The following is a 15,291-nucleotide window of genomic DNA, read 5'->3' as shown; positions in this document are numbered from 1 at the left end:
GATAACAGGATTAGTCAGAAGCTTCCTGTTAAGAAGGAGAAACAGGTCCTCATTAGTACAGAGCTTAAGGAAGAACATAAGAGAAAGTGAAGTCGCTCAGTCGTGTCCGACTCTTTGCGACCCGGTGGACTGCAGCCCACCAGGCTCCTCCGTCCATAGATGGAGAATCCCATAGGATTCTCCAGGCAAGAATACTGGAGTGGGTTGCCATTGCTTTCTCCAAGGAAGAACATACCCTTGAGCAAGAGGAGTTGTTTTGTTGTGTAATCATTAGCTCTGGGCTTAAAGAGAAAACATGTGACTAAGATGAAAGAATGTAGAAAAAAATTTTGTCCCTGTCTCCTCCTTGAGGACCCTGGACTCCTATCAACCTGTCTAAGAATTAACTGTCTTAAATGGATGCTGGTGTTTGCTGTGTGGGCCCGGGTCTCAGCATGTCAGGGGAGGGAAGGGGGGCCAAGACGGCCTGAGAAATGAGGCAGAGGCGAGCCCTGGTCTGGAGAGCAGCCCCCACCCCCACCCCCACCCCGAGTCTGAGTGGCCCTGGCTGGAGCTGGGCTTGCCTGTGATGGGAAGACCTTTGAGCTTCTCCCAGGCATCATCTGAAGCTTCCTTTTTATCAACCAATAAACCTCCTCATCTGACTTTAGAATCAGCTCTCGGGCCAGAACAGCCCTGATCCGGCAGCACCCACGTGTGTTAGACTAGAGGGGGTCCTGCACACCCTTCCTCCTGTGACCTCCACCCTCACACCCCCCCACTGTAGCCCCTGAAGGACCTCCAGGCCACCTGCAGGGAGGGGCCTGGAGCCTCCACTGGACGGGGACCCCCATGGGGACCAGCCGACTGCATCACGAGCCCATGTGAAGGCCAGGTGGTTTCAGGTCTCCTCAGCAGGCTGAGTCCTGGCTCAGGGGGCTCCCCAGGAGCAGAAAGGCGCCTCCAGAGGGAGCTTGAGCCTGGGCCAGCCTGGCTTTTCCAGCCCCCAGGGCTGCGAGAGGGCGAACTCTTAGGGAAGGCCCCCCCTGTGCTGCTGTGTGCTGGCTGCCCTGCACGCTCGGCCTGCTCCCCGGGGCCCTGACAGGAAGCACAAAGTTGGTTGTGGGAGCCAGGACTGGAGGGACGTGACCACACACCAGTCTCTGCCTCTGCCTCCAAGTGGCTCCTTCCCTCCAGGTACTGGAGCCCTGAATTTCCTCTTTCTTCTCAGGTAACGACACCCCTGCTTCGGGTGTTGCTGTTGTTCAGTTGCCAAGTCGTGTCTGACTCTCTGCAGCCCCATGGACCGCAGCGTGCCAGGTGTCCAGCTCCCGGAGTCCACCCAGACTCATGTCCATTGAGTCGGTGATGCCATCCAATCATCTCATCCTCTGCCGTCCCCTTCTCCTCCTGCCTTCAATCTTTCCCAGCATCAGGGTCTTTTCAAATGAGTCAGTTCTTCGCATCAGGTGGTCAAATTATTGGAGCTTCAGCTTCAGCATCCGTCCTTCCAATGAACACCCAGGACTGAACTCCTTTAGGTTGGACTGGTTTGATCCCCTTTCAGTCCAAGGGGCTCTCAGAAGCCTTCCCCAGCACCAAGTCTGGAAGCATCAATTCTGCAGTGACCTGCCTTCTTACGGTCCCTCTCTTTTCGGTGCTTGGATTCAGGTCCCACCTAATCCAGGATGATCTTGGCTCAGGAGCCTTATGTTAACAATGTCTGTATGGTCACACTCCCCGTTTCTAGTGCCGAGGACCCACAGTTCAACTGACTTCAATCACCACCCACTGAAGCAGAAGGCAAGGCCCGAGCAGCCTGCCCCCCGGGCAGTGTATCCCCAGGTGTAAACTGAGTGGGGTTGGGGGCTGGGGGACCCCCTCTGACCCCTCTGCTGTAAGCCCCTCCCGCCCCCATCCTGCAGATGGGGATGTAGCCGGAGCTTAGAGACGGTGCCAGGTGTCCATGGCAGGTCTGGAGGACACGGGGCATCGGGGACCTCCTGGGAACCGCCCTCTGGGTGGGTCCCACACGGGGAGAGACCACGGGAAGTGGGGGTGGCCTGAGCAGGCGGCCACCGGGAGGCAGGAGGCGGGAGCAGGCCTGGAAACCTCAGGAAACCAGCACCACATTCGGGACTGAGGAAACAACAGGAGAAAGTGTGTAGCTATCTACACCCTGTAATCTCGGTGACTCGGAACACGGTGCACGAGGCTTCTCACCCCCGAGGGCGTGATCCCTGCCCTTCAGCACTGGTCCAGGTGTGGGCGGGCTGCAGCCGGATGGGCAGGGTTCTTCCACCTCAGGGCCTCTCGGTCAGCCCTACTCACACCCACAATCAGTCTGCTTGTTCTAAAATAACCAGGGTGGCCCTAAAAGCTCTCCCCGGGGTGACCCCCAAGCCTCCGTGGGGTCAGCAGAGTCCTCGGTGCGTCCAGAGCCGCAGGTGAGACGCCCGGGATCACGTTCACCTCTTACGCACCACCTGTAAGATGCTCCAGGTTAAGCGTGGCAGCCTTAGCAACATCACGGAATCTCAGGGGTTCAGACAGCACGCTGGCCTGTCTCATGGGCAGCCCTGGGACGCTGCGGCTCCCTGGGGACAGGGGGAGCTGGTCCCATTCTGCTCCTGCGTCCTGGGCGCTGCCTCTGCCTGCGTGGTCTGAGGCTGCTCACGCCCGCCCTGTACACCCTGGGTTGGCTCCGGCTGGACGGCCCTGGTGGGCAGGGCCCTGCTCTCAGAGGGCATGCTCTGGACCATCCACGTGCACTTCTGCTCACACCCTCGGGACAGAACAGAGTCACACGTCCACCCCAGCAGTGGTAGGGGTGCCAGGAAAGCCAGTGTTTCTTCTGGGCAGCCACGTGCCCATGATGGATGCTGCTCACTGGGGTGAGGCGAGGAGGAACGTGTCGGGCACAGCCAGTGGTCTCAGCCACACTCGGGCTGCCCTTCCCCAGTCAGAGGAGGCAACGTGAAGACTGAGGAAGTGACCGTCTTACTGTCCGTCTGTCTTCAAGACAGACTCTCATGTGGAAGGACTGCACATCCCGGGCTGTCCCCTCTGAGGCTGCTGCGGCGTCTTTGGCCAACAAACATGAGCAGGAGGAGCGTGGTCACTTCTGAGGTGTCCAAGGGCCAGTGGGACCCCTGCCCTCTGCTCTGCCATGACCGGCCGTGTTTCCCATGGAGGCAGCTTCCTGGGCGGCTGCCAAGGAGGGTGACGCAGAGCAGCCTCTCCACCGGCCCCGGTGGGCCTTGATGTGAAGGACAGGGGCTCTTGGCTGAGCAAGCCGCTGGGGTCTGGGTGTTGGGGGCTGCCCAGATCTAACCCAGCCTCTCAACGCTGGTGTGAGTAGTCCACTGTGTGAGATACTTCTGTGAGTGTGTGTGTGTGTGTGTAGACTTGACGGCATACACTGTAGGCTGTTCAGAATTGTGCTTTTTTCCAGTTAACTGAGTTCAGAACCTTTCCCGTGTTGCCCAAGTTCTTGAACCATTTTTAGTGGCCTGAGGACACTCGAGCGCCCAGATAGGCCCTGTGTTGTCCAACCTGCCCTGCTTATGGATGCAAAGATCACAATAGAGTTTGTGTTGTTTTGCACAATGATGTGGAGATTATCTTTGTATATATGTACTTGAATTTCTTGTTATTTGTTTAACTTAATTTCTGGAAACGGAATTTCTGGGACAAGGTATGTAAACAACTTGAGTTTCTTTCTACACATTTGCCAACTAGCTTTCTAGAAATACTGTGTTGATTCTGCCTTTAGGTGGCAAATATTAGTTGATCTTTCACCCCAAGCTCACCAACACCACCGTTGCTCAAAGTCTTGGCAATGTTGAGAGACAAAATGTGCTCTTTTGTTTGTATTCCATTGATTAGCATTGATTTTAAATGGATTTTAGAACTGCCTCTCATGTTTCTTTTATTGTTTTCTCTCTTGTTTGCCCATGTTTTCTATTAAAGTCCTAGAGTTGCAAAAAGCATCTGCTTCGCTCTGACATCAGGATGTTCACACGGTTAAGATGTGTTGACGGGCACTTTGAAGCAGGCTCTGGCTTACAAGTGCCCTCGCCTTGCTCCCACGAGGACGGCTTTTCACTCTGAACGCCTGGCTTTTGTCTGTCTGCCGATGACGTCTGCACTCTGGTATGCTGCGTCTGGAAACGAGGCGCTCACCCTGTGTGATGCCCGCACGCTCTGCCTTTCTGCCGGGCCCGCTGTCTTCCCGTGCCGCTGCTGGCGGAGAATCTGGGGGCTCAGGTTTCTTCTTTGGCTGCACTGCGAGGCTTGCGGGAATCCTAGTTTCCCAACCAGGGATTGAACCCCGGGTCCCAGCAGTGAAGGCGCCGAGTCCCAACCGCTGGGCCGGCAGGGAAGTCCCTGCTGCGCTCAGTTCTTCCACTCCAGTCCCCACAGGTTACGTTCACCGCTATCCCCGTGTACGCCCTACAACACGGATGAAGCCTAAAAACACTATGCGAACTGAAAAAAAGATATATATAAAGGCTACATATTGTATGTATATTTCCATTTTATTGGAAATGTCCAGAATAGGACAATTTTTAGAAACAGAAATTAGATTAGTGGTAAAGAGTCCGCCTGCAATGCAGGAGACCCCAGTTTGATTCCTAGGTCGGGAAGATCCCTTGGAGAGGGGATAGGCTACCCACTCCAGTGTTCTTGGGCTTCCCTGGTGGCTCAGCTGGTGTATGAACATGGTTGCATGCAAGTACTAATAGCCACTGAATAGTACATGTTGAAACAGGATTTTATAAAATGTAAATTGTATATCAATACCAATTAAACAAGCCCACATCTTTGTGTGATTTCCTTTTAAAAAAGGATCTGAGAACAGTCTCTGAGAACTCGTGTACACGTCTTTATTCTCCATTCAAGTCTACTGCTTGACTGATTGCGCTATATAAAGGCAACCTCCCAGACTCTCCCTGGTTAGTGTTTTCCTGGTAAATGCCTCTTGGATTTTAATAACAATTGGTAGAAAGTATGTATCTCTCAATACAAAGTTGGTGTTTGATTATATAGGGGAAAATCTGCATTACTAGCCTCAAAATGCAATACAATATTTTAAGCAAAACTACGCCTTCAATTACCCTCCATGCAGGTAATTGTCAAATGCAGGTGACTGTCAAACAGCTGGGTGTCAAATGTCAGCAAAGGGGTGCAAGGCTTGGGTGTCGCCGCCTCGAGGATGCTTCCCCGTTTTCCTGGCAATCGTGCCTCAGAGCCAGGCTGTTTCCCAGCAGGATGTGGCGCTAACATTTCCTTCACAAACAGAACTTGTCACCACACAGGGTCTCTTGCGTTTCATTCGATGCTGAGTGGGGATTTAGGGTTGGTGTGTAATACATATAATTGCCTCTTTTAAAATAGTGGAAACCTGTGCCAAGTGGCATTCCCAGGTGAAACAGCTGACCTTCAGGACCGCTTGTCGATGCTGCCTGTGAGACGTCTGTCCTGTGGTGGGTTCAGAAAGACCTTCCTCAGTCCGAGGCAGGGGTTACTCCGGAGTCTTCCCAAATCAGGATGTGGATGAGCTCTTTGCTGCAGGCTGATCTTTGTTCTTGTTAAGTGACCTACTGCCTGTGAGAGTTTCCAGAAGTTTCCTTCCCTTGCTGTTGTGGATGTTCACCTGTTACTCTGGGACCCGTGGACAGTGATGCTCAACCTCCCAGGGTTGCCATGACGATGGGCAAGGTGCCGTGCCTGCGGGGCTGCCTGTCCATGCCGCCTGGCCCCTCACTGTCTTTTGAGGTGGGCCCCGCTGTCCCCTGGTCCTGGTCTGGCAGAACTGCCCCCAGGTTGAGTCCAGAGGAAAGAGCTAGTGGAGGCTGTGAAGCCGGAAGGACAGCGGGGCTTTCCCTCTGTATTCATCTCTCATGTTCTCTTCTGCAGGTGAAGGGGGCAGGTGACTAGAGCAACACAGGAAGAAGACACAGAGCCCGCCAGGGCCTGGCAGGACCACTTGCAGAGGTTTAGGGAGCCCGGTTTAGCTGGGTGGATCCTCCCACCTCCCCAGGGTGGACCAAGTCCCCGGGAACAATACTGCTCCAACAGCCACTCCTGGAAAACTGGCATCTCAGGTACCAGCGCTGGGCCAAGCCTGGGTTTCCAGCTCCTGGGTCCATCAGCCACAGACCAGGGGTTTGTCCTGTCTGCTTACTCTCACCACAGAACCAGACAACTAATTAGCAGAGCCATGACGTCACGAGCAGAGGCTTCCCAGGACAGGAAGGGCCAAGTGATTTGGGTGGAACCAAGAAACCCATTGAGCGGATTCAGGATGCAAGGAGGCTGTGAAGAGTGGCCTTGGGAAGGCTCCGGGCAGCCTGGGGGGGCTCCTGCAGGGACCCCAGCTGGGGTGGCCTGTCTCTGGAGGGAAGCTCTAGACTGCAACAGGACACATTTCTGATGTGGTCAGCCACCCACCTTGTGGCCATTTGCTGTGGCGACCCCGGGAGATGAGTCCTCCCAGAGTCAGCATCAGCTCTGTTCTGAAGACAAGGAAGGTGTTAGAAAAACAGCAAGAAAATGTTAAAATGAGGAAAGTCATCATTTTCCTTAAAATTGCTACTTTGATAGCAGCTCTGCTGCAGAGCTTTGCAGACAGTGGGGGGTGATTATTACCTGCCTCGCCCCCTCCTCCCCGTGGGGACGCCCCTCTAACAATTGCAGGGACAGGTGGGCTTGCTGGAGGGTTTTTTGATTTTCTTTGATAAAGACCACGAGATCTTTTCAAATAATAAAAAAAGAAAAAGCCAATCCCTGTTACTTTCAAATGAAAAAAGCAAAATTTAACACTGCCTACCTGCTTGATTTTCTGTGCTTTTACTGTCAGGCTGATGAAAGTTCCACGACAGGGGGACTGAGTGGTCTTTCCCGTCACTCAAACTCTCAGCTAATTATTCTGTTGAATATCTGCCCTCTCCCTGCCCCTTTCCCACCTGCATTCACGTTACTAGATTTTCAAGTGTTTCATTTATACCCGACCTGTCGCTTTCATTTCATGAACTAGACACAGAAATGTCGTATCCTTAAGATCAACATCAGAGAATGAAGATGCCTCAGTGTCGCAGAGTCCTCCAGGGACGTGGATTCTCTCCTGCGAGGGGCCTCCGCCCTCCGGCCACCCCAGTACACAGCCCCACCCTGCTCCTGCCATGGTGTCTGCAGGGGTGCTCCACGGTGCCGAACCACAGACCTGAGGGGGCTTTCCTTCCACATCAGCTTTCACTGAAACACTCTGAAAGTGAGCAGAGATTTCTGCGGGGATGTCAGGTGACTTCAGAGGCGTGGACACAGGCCACGTTCAAAGAGTGTGGCCTGACATGGCTGCTGTGGCTGCTGCTATTGGAATAGGGGAGGGGGATCATGGGTGGGGGGATCACTGCCCGACTCCACAGGGTGAGGGGGTGCTGGGAGGCCCTGTGGGAGTTGATCAATCCCCACTTGTGTGCACAGACAGACACGGTGCCACCCTGGTGCACGCTGGCCTTGCAGAAATCCTTTTCACCTTTCTGATTCTGTCTCCTCTTGGCTCAGGTGGCCTGTCTCCCAGGCACATCGGGTCCCCACCAGTCTGGGTCCAGCCCGTGTGTGGAAAGAGTGTGGAAGACAGTGGGAGTGTGTAGGGACCTGCACACTCCATGGATGTGAGCCCCACAGCACCCCACTTGCCCCTCTGCTGCCTCACCCAGGGTTTGGGTTACCCCTCGTGGGTCCACTCTTCGCACGTGGCCTGAGCTCTGTCTGACCGTGTCACCTGCTGGCTCCCGCAGCCCTGGGCCCGGGGGTGGGAGGCTGGGCATGGGTAGAATTCGTCCTTGCTGCCCTGGGCAGTGGGTGCCCCGCCAGTCTCCCCGTTGGCATTCACACCGAACCTGCTAAGATCTTGTGTCCAAGAAGGTCCCTCCACTCCTTCCTTTGTGAAGAGGTCCGTCTGGTTTAAAAATTCACTCCATCATTTCAGCTCGTCTCTGGACCCAGAGGAGCTAACTGACGCTGGGCCATCTCTGATGGGAAGTCAGGAAAACCCACCCCGCACGCAGGCTCCCCACCCGGCTGGGGTGGGAGGCAAATTGAGGACCTGGGCTCACTCCTGTTCCCGGTGATCACACGGCAGGCTCACGGTCTCCTGTCAAAATGGCAAGGCTGCGATCTGGCCCTGCTGGTCTGAGGCCCTGCCGGCCGTTCTCCTAGGTCAAGGGCGTGCCATTTTCAGAGGCAGCCTGACTTAAAAAAGAAGCACCCCCGCATTCCCAGCCCTGCTGCACTGTGAGCAGAGGTCCTCTGGATTGGCAGGACCTCAGGAGCGCGTGGCGTCCTGGGTGGCACGGGGCACCTGGCTTGTCACCCTCGCTGGCTGCAGGCAGGGGTCTGGGCTGGTGCCGGGCCTTTTTTCTGCCCTGGGTCTCCCAGGCCTTGGAACAGGTGCCTGTTGTCTGCTGGGTGTGAGGGATCATGTGGACGCGGGGCCCCAGGGCAGTGAGTTACCGCAGTGTCGGGGAAGGCTCCTCGCAGCTGCTTTCCCGACACCTACTTTTAGCAGATTTCAAAGAAGCAAGAAGCACTGGTGTCTTCATGCCCCCTCCACGCGGTGTTGGGAGTGGGCACACACCTCCAGCTGGCCATCTCTGGCTGGGCTGGGTGAGAACGCCCCCCGCCCAGCACCTCCTTCCCGCTCCCCCCCACCCCACGTCCCATGAAGCAGGCACACACCTCCTCCTGGTGGGAATCTGAACAGAGCACCCCTCCCTCGCCTCGCCGTCCTCCCCAGGGCCCTTACCCCTTGGCTGTCCTTCCCGGCGGGCTCCCACGTGGCGTGTCTGTGCCTGTACAGATGGGGTGTGTGTGTGTGTTGATGGATGAGGCTTTAGTTCTCATGAACAGTCACCTCTAAGTGCTCACCCGCAACTTGCTTTTCTCGCTCAGCTGTTGCTGGGAGTCTTCCCGTCTCACACTTCCTTGTCAGTGGGCATTTGTGCTGCGGCCGTTTTTCACAATCAGTGACATGCTTCCTTCAGTGTGTGGGAGAGTCCCTCCCTGGAGAGATGCTTAGTTGTGGGATTTCTGGGACACCCCTGCAGACTTCACCCCCTCCCCACTTCCTACGTGAGCCCTGACTGCAAACACCAAATCTGCCAACTGAAGGGCAACGTGAAGAGCTGAGTAGGGACTGGGGCCACAGTCCTGTCTGATGCCAGCATGGGGTTCCCCCACGACCAGGGGCTCTGATGGTGCACCCCAGGGTCGGGCAGTGGCTGAGATAGAGAATGGTCACTGGGGCTCAGAGACAGCCTGTCCCACGGAAAGGGCTCCACTGAGGGGAACTTTGTAGGGTCTTCTCCTGTGTTAAGGGACTACACCCCGGAGACAGTGCTTCCAATAGGGAGCAGCCCAGCCCCCAGAAGCCCACCCCCAGGTGCCGGACTCTTCTTAGTTGGAGACCTGTGAAGGAGGACCTCGACGATGAGCTTCAGGGACCGGGGGTGGGGGCAGAGTGGGCTCTGCAAAGAGGGGGGCTGGCCGGACTGGGTGACAGCAGCTGGGGAGCAGGGGAGGATGGTCACTTTCCCAAGATCCAGACAGCCCAGAGGGAATGAAAACTCCTGTGGGGAAGTAATTGTCTTTGCATGTTGACATGGTTTTCCTGAGCCCAAGAAACGGGTTTTTCCACCCCCCAAGGTGACCTGGCAGCTCCATGGTGCCCACTCCCTAATTCCTTCTGGGCCTCAGTTTCTGCGGGGCCCCCTCCTGTCTCCCCTCTCCAGACCTTCCCCGTGACTCCTGCCATGGACTCTTCCCTCCCTTCCCCCTGGGCCAGTCTTTGACTTGGTGGGTGAACGGCCCCAAGCCCATCCCTGCACTCTCCTCATCGATGGCCCCTGCCCTTTCCTGGATACTGGAAGGAGGCAGAGAGAATGGGCTCCCCAAGACACAGCCCCAGCATGGAGCGGCCGAGGGAGGATGCCACCCAGGGCCACAGTAGAGAGAGTCCTCCCAGGCACAGACAGGGAGTCTTCCCAGGTAGAGTGAGTCCTCCCAGGTAGAGAGAGACTCCTCCCAAGTAGACAGAGTCCTCCCAGGTAGAGACAGTGAGTTCTCCCAGGTAGAGTGAGTCCTCCCAGGTACAGCGAGTTCTCCCAGGTAGAGTGAGTTCTCCTAGGTAGAGCCAGTCCTCCCAGGTAGAGAGAGAGTCCTCCCAGATAGAGTGAGTGCTCCCAGGTAGAGTGAGTCATCCTAAGTAGACAGAGTCCTCCTGGGTGGAGAGAGAGTCCTCCCAGATAGAGTGAGTCCTCCCAGGTACAGAGAGAGAGAGTCTTCTTAGAGAGAGTCCTTCCAGACAGAGAGAGTCCTCCTAGGTAGAGCGAGTCCTAGATAGAGTGAGTCCTCCCAGGTAGAGTGAATCATCCTAGGTAGACAGAGTCCTCCTGGGTGGAGAGAGAGTCCTCCCAGATAGAGTGAGTCCTCTCAGGTAGAGTGAGTCCTCCCAGGTAGAGATAGCGAGTCTTCCCAGGTAGAGCGAGTCCTCCCGGATAGAGCGAGTCCTCCCAGGTAGAGATAGCAAGTCCTCCCAAGTAGACAGAGTCCTCCTGGGTGGCGTGAGTCCTCCCCGGGGAGTGCTCTGCCCACGGTGAACCGGCTCAGGGCCTTCTGAGGGATGCAGGGGGGCACTCGGTCCGTGTGATGGGGACGTGTCCAGAGCTGCCTAAAACACGCAGACAGCAGCTCCTCTGTGTTCTGGGCCCAGCAGAGGCAGCTGAACATTCCTGAAGCCTGACCACAGCATCCGGCTGCCCCTCCCCGGGGCCATTGCTAACAGCTGGGCCCCACCCCCAGCCAGGAGGGCACAGGCCAGTGTGGGTTGGGCTGCCAGAAATAGCGCAAGGAGATGCGGACAGCCGAGAGGCTGAGGAACGTTTTCGACAGCCTCGTCTCCTTCAGTGCGTCTTCAGGGACACTCACCGAGTGCGGGGCTCTGGGGTGCTGGAGACCCGTCTGTCTGCTTCAGCAAGCACTCGTCTGATGCTTGTTCCGTGTGTGGCTGTGCTCTGGGCACGGGGCGAGGCGAGGACCAGCCTGCTCTCCTGGTTCTTGGGCTCATGATCTGGTCAGGGAGGAGGACGAGGGCAAGGCCGGGCCGCGCAGAGTCCAGGAAGGCCCTTGACTCCAGGGCCAGTCCTGTCCTTGTGTGAACCAGCAGAGGACGCCTCCATAAACTCTGGCCGTCTAATTGGCTGCTAAATTGCCTGTTTATTTCTTAATTTCAGTTACTGAACATTTCCGTTCTAGAAACAATTTAGTTCCATCTGATTCTTTTAAAATACATTCCAGCCTCTCATCATCTATTTTCTTGAACGTATCAGTTATTTAAAATTTCACCTATCTGACAAATATAATATCCAGGCCATCTGAATTTCTCTTTGTAATGTTTGTATTTTTCTGTTGGTTGCTGTTCAAATGATCTTGTCTTCTGATATCCCTGGTGATTGTTAATTAGATGCCAGATACTATGGTTTTTTTTTTTTTAAGAAGTGGATTTATTTAGAGAGAAACACACTCCACAGACTGAGTGTGGGCCATCTCAGAAGACGAGAGAGGCCCTGCATTTTTTAAATTACTGAGTTTAATTGAAGTTCTGGCTGGTTTTAACTTTGTGCAGACGGGACTTACTTTTGCTTAGGCAGGTACCTGGGTTTCTTCTGGTGAAGTATCCTGATGCTGTGTGGACTGTGGGTTGCAGTCGACTTCTGTCTTTGAGAGGCCTGGTCTGTTTCCTTCTGGGCACTGGGGCTTCTAGACGGTCCTCCGGGAGCCTGTGCAGGGTCCTCTGTCTGCCCCCTGAAGCTCCTCACAGGGACACGGAGCAGCTCAGTTTCTCCAGTCCTGCTCCAGCACTGGGACCTCTGCCTGGGTTCCCAGACTCCAGAGGTGCTGAAGTTGGGACCGTGTTTCTGAATCTGCCTTTTCTCTAGAATCTCTTCTCCTTGCTGAGTTAGCATGTCTCCCAGTGCCTCCAGACAACTGATCTTCTGCTTATTATCCAGACTTTCTAAGCTGTTTTCAGCAGAGTGGTTAGTCGAAGAAATAGCGCAGCCACCTGAAAGTGGAAAAGCGGCCTCACTTTAGTGAGTGGCCAGCGTCAGCACTGCCTCCTTCCTGGACGGCGCTTTATGGCGTTGCTGCGGTTTTCCAGGGACGCTGTTGCTGCCCCCAAGCCGTAAAAATGTCCTCCCCTGTTCCTTCCCAAAGCACCTTGAGCTTTTTCTTTTGTGTTTAATTATCTACACTTGCTTTTCAGTGTGGCTCTGGTGGGGAACTGGGAGGGTTCAGAAGCATGAAGACTGAGGACAGGAGCCATGTCACTGCCTTCAGCTGTCGCGAGGCCCCGATGTTTCTTGGCCTTTTGTTTTAAAAATACTAATTCACGTCTACAGTCCTCCCTGGATCAAGGCGTTTTTCCTTCCTGGCCTTTTGATGGACCATATAGAGCGCTTGTCATTCTTGCCACTCACCTGTCTGGCTGGAAGGTGTCCGGCCCAGGACCTGGCTGCTTTTGTTAAATCCTGGGACGAGGGATGGGGAGGAGCCCAGGGTGCTGTGAGCACTGGTCCGAAATGGGGCTGCTGTAGGCAGGGCCGGACCAAGCAGGTGGGTTCTCAGAACACAGAGTCTGTTCCAACCCAGCCCAGGCTCTGGGGCATGTCAGCTGCTGCAACGGGGGGTGACCCCCAGGCCCAGGGAGGGGACAGGGGCTGAAAGACAGCCAGGTGTGGGCCTGAGCCGAGCACCCAGAGGGAGTCCCCGTGTTCAAACGGGGCCTGTGGGCTTGGATAGGGCCCCCCCTGCACCCTTCCTCCTCCCCGAGGACCAGGTGGGCCCCACAGTCCCAGACAGCAGCCAGGACAGGCTGAGGACGGCGGCGCTGAGGGGCAGCGTCGGAAGCTGGCAGTTCTGCGGGGGCCGGCCTCCTCGAGGCATGTTGGGGGCCCCACGTCGTCTCCACTTTCCGGCCAAGAGCGCCAACAGCCAGTCCAGCCTCCCCGCCTCCTGCGTGAGAGCCGCTGTGACTGTGACGGCTGGAGTTCCCGTGGCGTGGACTCCTGGCCCAGCTCACATGGTGTGAACGGGGGTGACACACAGGTGGGGGGCAGGCAGTGGCCAACATGGCCAGTTTGTTCTTGCTGCTGGCCTGGAGAGCGTGGCCCAAACCTGCAGCCAGAACCAGGCCTCCAGGAACCCACCCCTGCCCTCACGGGCCACAGCGGGCTGGACTGGGTCAAAGGAGCAGATGGCTACCCTTTGAGAGCTGAGTTAAGTCTGCTTCACAGGCCTGCCTGGCTGAGAGTTCTCTGACCCAGAGCCCAGAGCCACGGTTCCAAACACCACTCGCAGCGAGAACCAGGCCTCCAGGAACCCACCCCCCTCCCTCCCCCCACCCTCCACAAAGGCCCTGGAGACTTGGGGCATGAGAAGGAGCAGCGGTGAGGAGGCCCTGCTCTGGTCCTGGGGAGACCAAGGGGCGTGTGGGGTGGGGAGGGGCCCGGGAAGGCATGCAAGGGACAGAGGCCCCATCCTGATGCTGCGTAGATCCAGCGACTGGACACAAAGGAGGCAGCTGGGACGGCCGGAGGCAGCTCCTCCTCACCGCGGGTGGACCAGCATCCTCATTCACATCCACGCAGAGCCTCAGGATGGAAGCCTATTTGGAAATAGGGTCTTGGCAGAGGTAATCACAGTTTAGGGTGAGGTTGTGCTGGCTTGGGGGGCAGTACAGGACCTGGTGTCTTCATAAGCAGAGAAGCAGAGACAGACACACACGGTGGAGAAGCCACGTGAGGATGGAGCAGAGCTGGAGCGGGGGAGTCTATCCGCCAAGGAACCGCACGGACTGCCTGCAGCCTCCGGAACCAGGAGAGAGGCCCAGGACAATGCTCTTGGGCGGCCGCAGAAGGAGCCGACCCTGCCGACGCCGGGATCTCAGACTGCCGGCTTCTGAACGTGAGAGAGTGAGTTCTGTTGGTTCCCCCAATCACCGTAGTTTGTTACGGCCACTCTCGGAAACAGTTACAGCCCCCACTGACCCTCACTGCCCCGTCTGCACCTGGAAGAGGGTCAGGACTGCCTGCAGGTCACCTGAGCTCCTGAGGTCAGCGAGGGGAGCGGGGACTTGGGCTTCTCGGGGATTGGTGAGGGCAGAATGCCGGGACAAGTTCAGAGACCCCAAGGAGACACTCGGCCTCTGTGTGCTGAAGGGCGGCCTGGGCTGACCACCTGCTGGATGGTCGGCTCGCAGATGAGAGTACCCCTGAGCTCCAGAGATGTCCTGGATGAGGTCTCCCTCGTAAGGCCCAGAGACAAGGGAACACTGCTTTGAAACGCCGGGGTCCCGTCTCTTGAGCAGTGAAAGGCAGGGAGAGAAGGGGGCGTGTGAAGCTGCACCCTGTGGTTCCGGGACCCCAAGGCCTTCCTGAGGTGGTCGGGGCCGGGCCCTTCCTGAGGGTGTGAAATAGCAGCAGGCCGAAGCAAGCAGACTAACGCTGCCCGAACTGAAGGCTGCGGGGAAACGCCGAAGCGCTGTGCCTACTACCCCACTCCACTGTTCTACTCCAGGGAGGAGAACTCGTTCTCTATTTCTCTTCTGTATTTTCTAAATTTTCTATAATGATGACGTGTCTCTTTGAAAATGAAAAAGAAAAATTCTTTGTAAAGGGTCTTGGCCTATGGGAACGAACACTGACTCGCAGGTCACAATACCCACAATTACAGGAACGGGACAATGGCCTGGCAGCCCTCCCGTATGGGGGATGACTTCCTGTCCGTTGCCAGACATGACTGAGCAGCCTGTGGGCAGGATGCAATTATGTGCTGGTTTGGAAACCAGTGATTCATGGTTTTAGATCAGCAGTTCTCAAAAATGTTCTCAGCTGATCTCCAGATCACCTCAGCATGTGTTTGGGGTCTATCTACCGTATTTATCCCACTAGAAATTAGAGTAGAAAAAAAATTAAAATCTTTACTTGTCAATTCATTAAAAATTAACCAGAACAAATCTACTACATGTCACCACAAATAATACTCTTGATGAAAAAGTGTCTATATTTCCCAAAACAAAGCAAGGGAGAAACTAGGCTTAAATTTTTTTTTTTTTTTTCCCAGATCTCTTTAGCCTATGACTTTAATAGAAGATGGTTGGATTTTCCAGCTTCTGCATTCAATCTCTTGCTGTATATTACCTGGGTTAAAGTATGTGAAGAAAAGCTGCCCTCACATAGATATGGAATT

The 15,291-nt window shown here is 55.6% G+C and overlaps 1 long non-coding RNA gene across 1 annotated transcript; it reads right to left on the bottom strand.

Annotated features, from left to right (window-relative positions):
* Positions 1–4,501: 4,501 nt before the first annotated feature.
* On the bottom strand, positions 4,502–12,035 carry LOC133244972 (uncharacterized). The gene is made up of 2 exons (XR_009735573.1): positions 10,972–12,035; positions 4,502–9,048 (listed from the first exon to the last, which is right to left on the bottom strand). It is a non-coding gene; the product is annotated as an uncharacterized LOC133244972 (long non-coding RNA).
* Positions 12,036–15,291: the final 3,256 nt, after the last annotated feature.

Source organism: Bos javanicus, chromosome 3 (assembly GCF_032452875.1).
Source record: "Bos javanicus breed banteng chromosome 3, ARS-OSU_banteng_1.0, whole genome shotgun sequence".
Taxonomy (NCBI): Eukaryota; Metazoa; Chordata; class Mammalia; order Artiodactyla; family Bovidae; genus Bos; species Bos javanicus.
The sequence above is the reverse complement of the archived record's forward strand: the minus strand, read 5'-3'. Positions and strand labels throughout refer to the sequence as shown.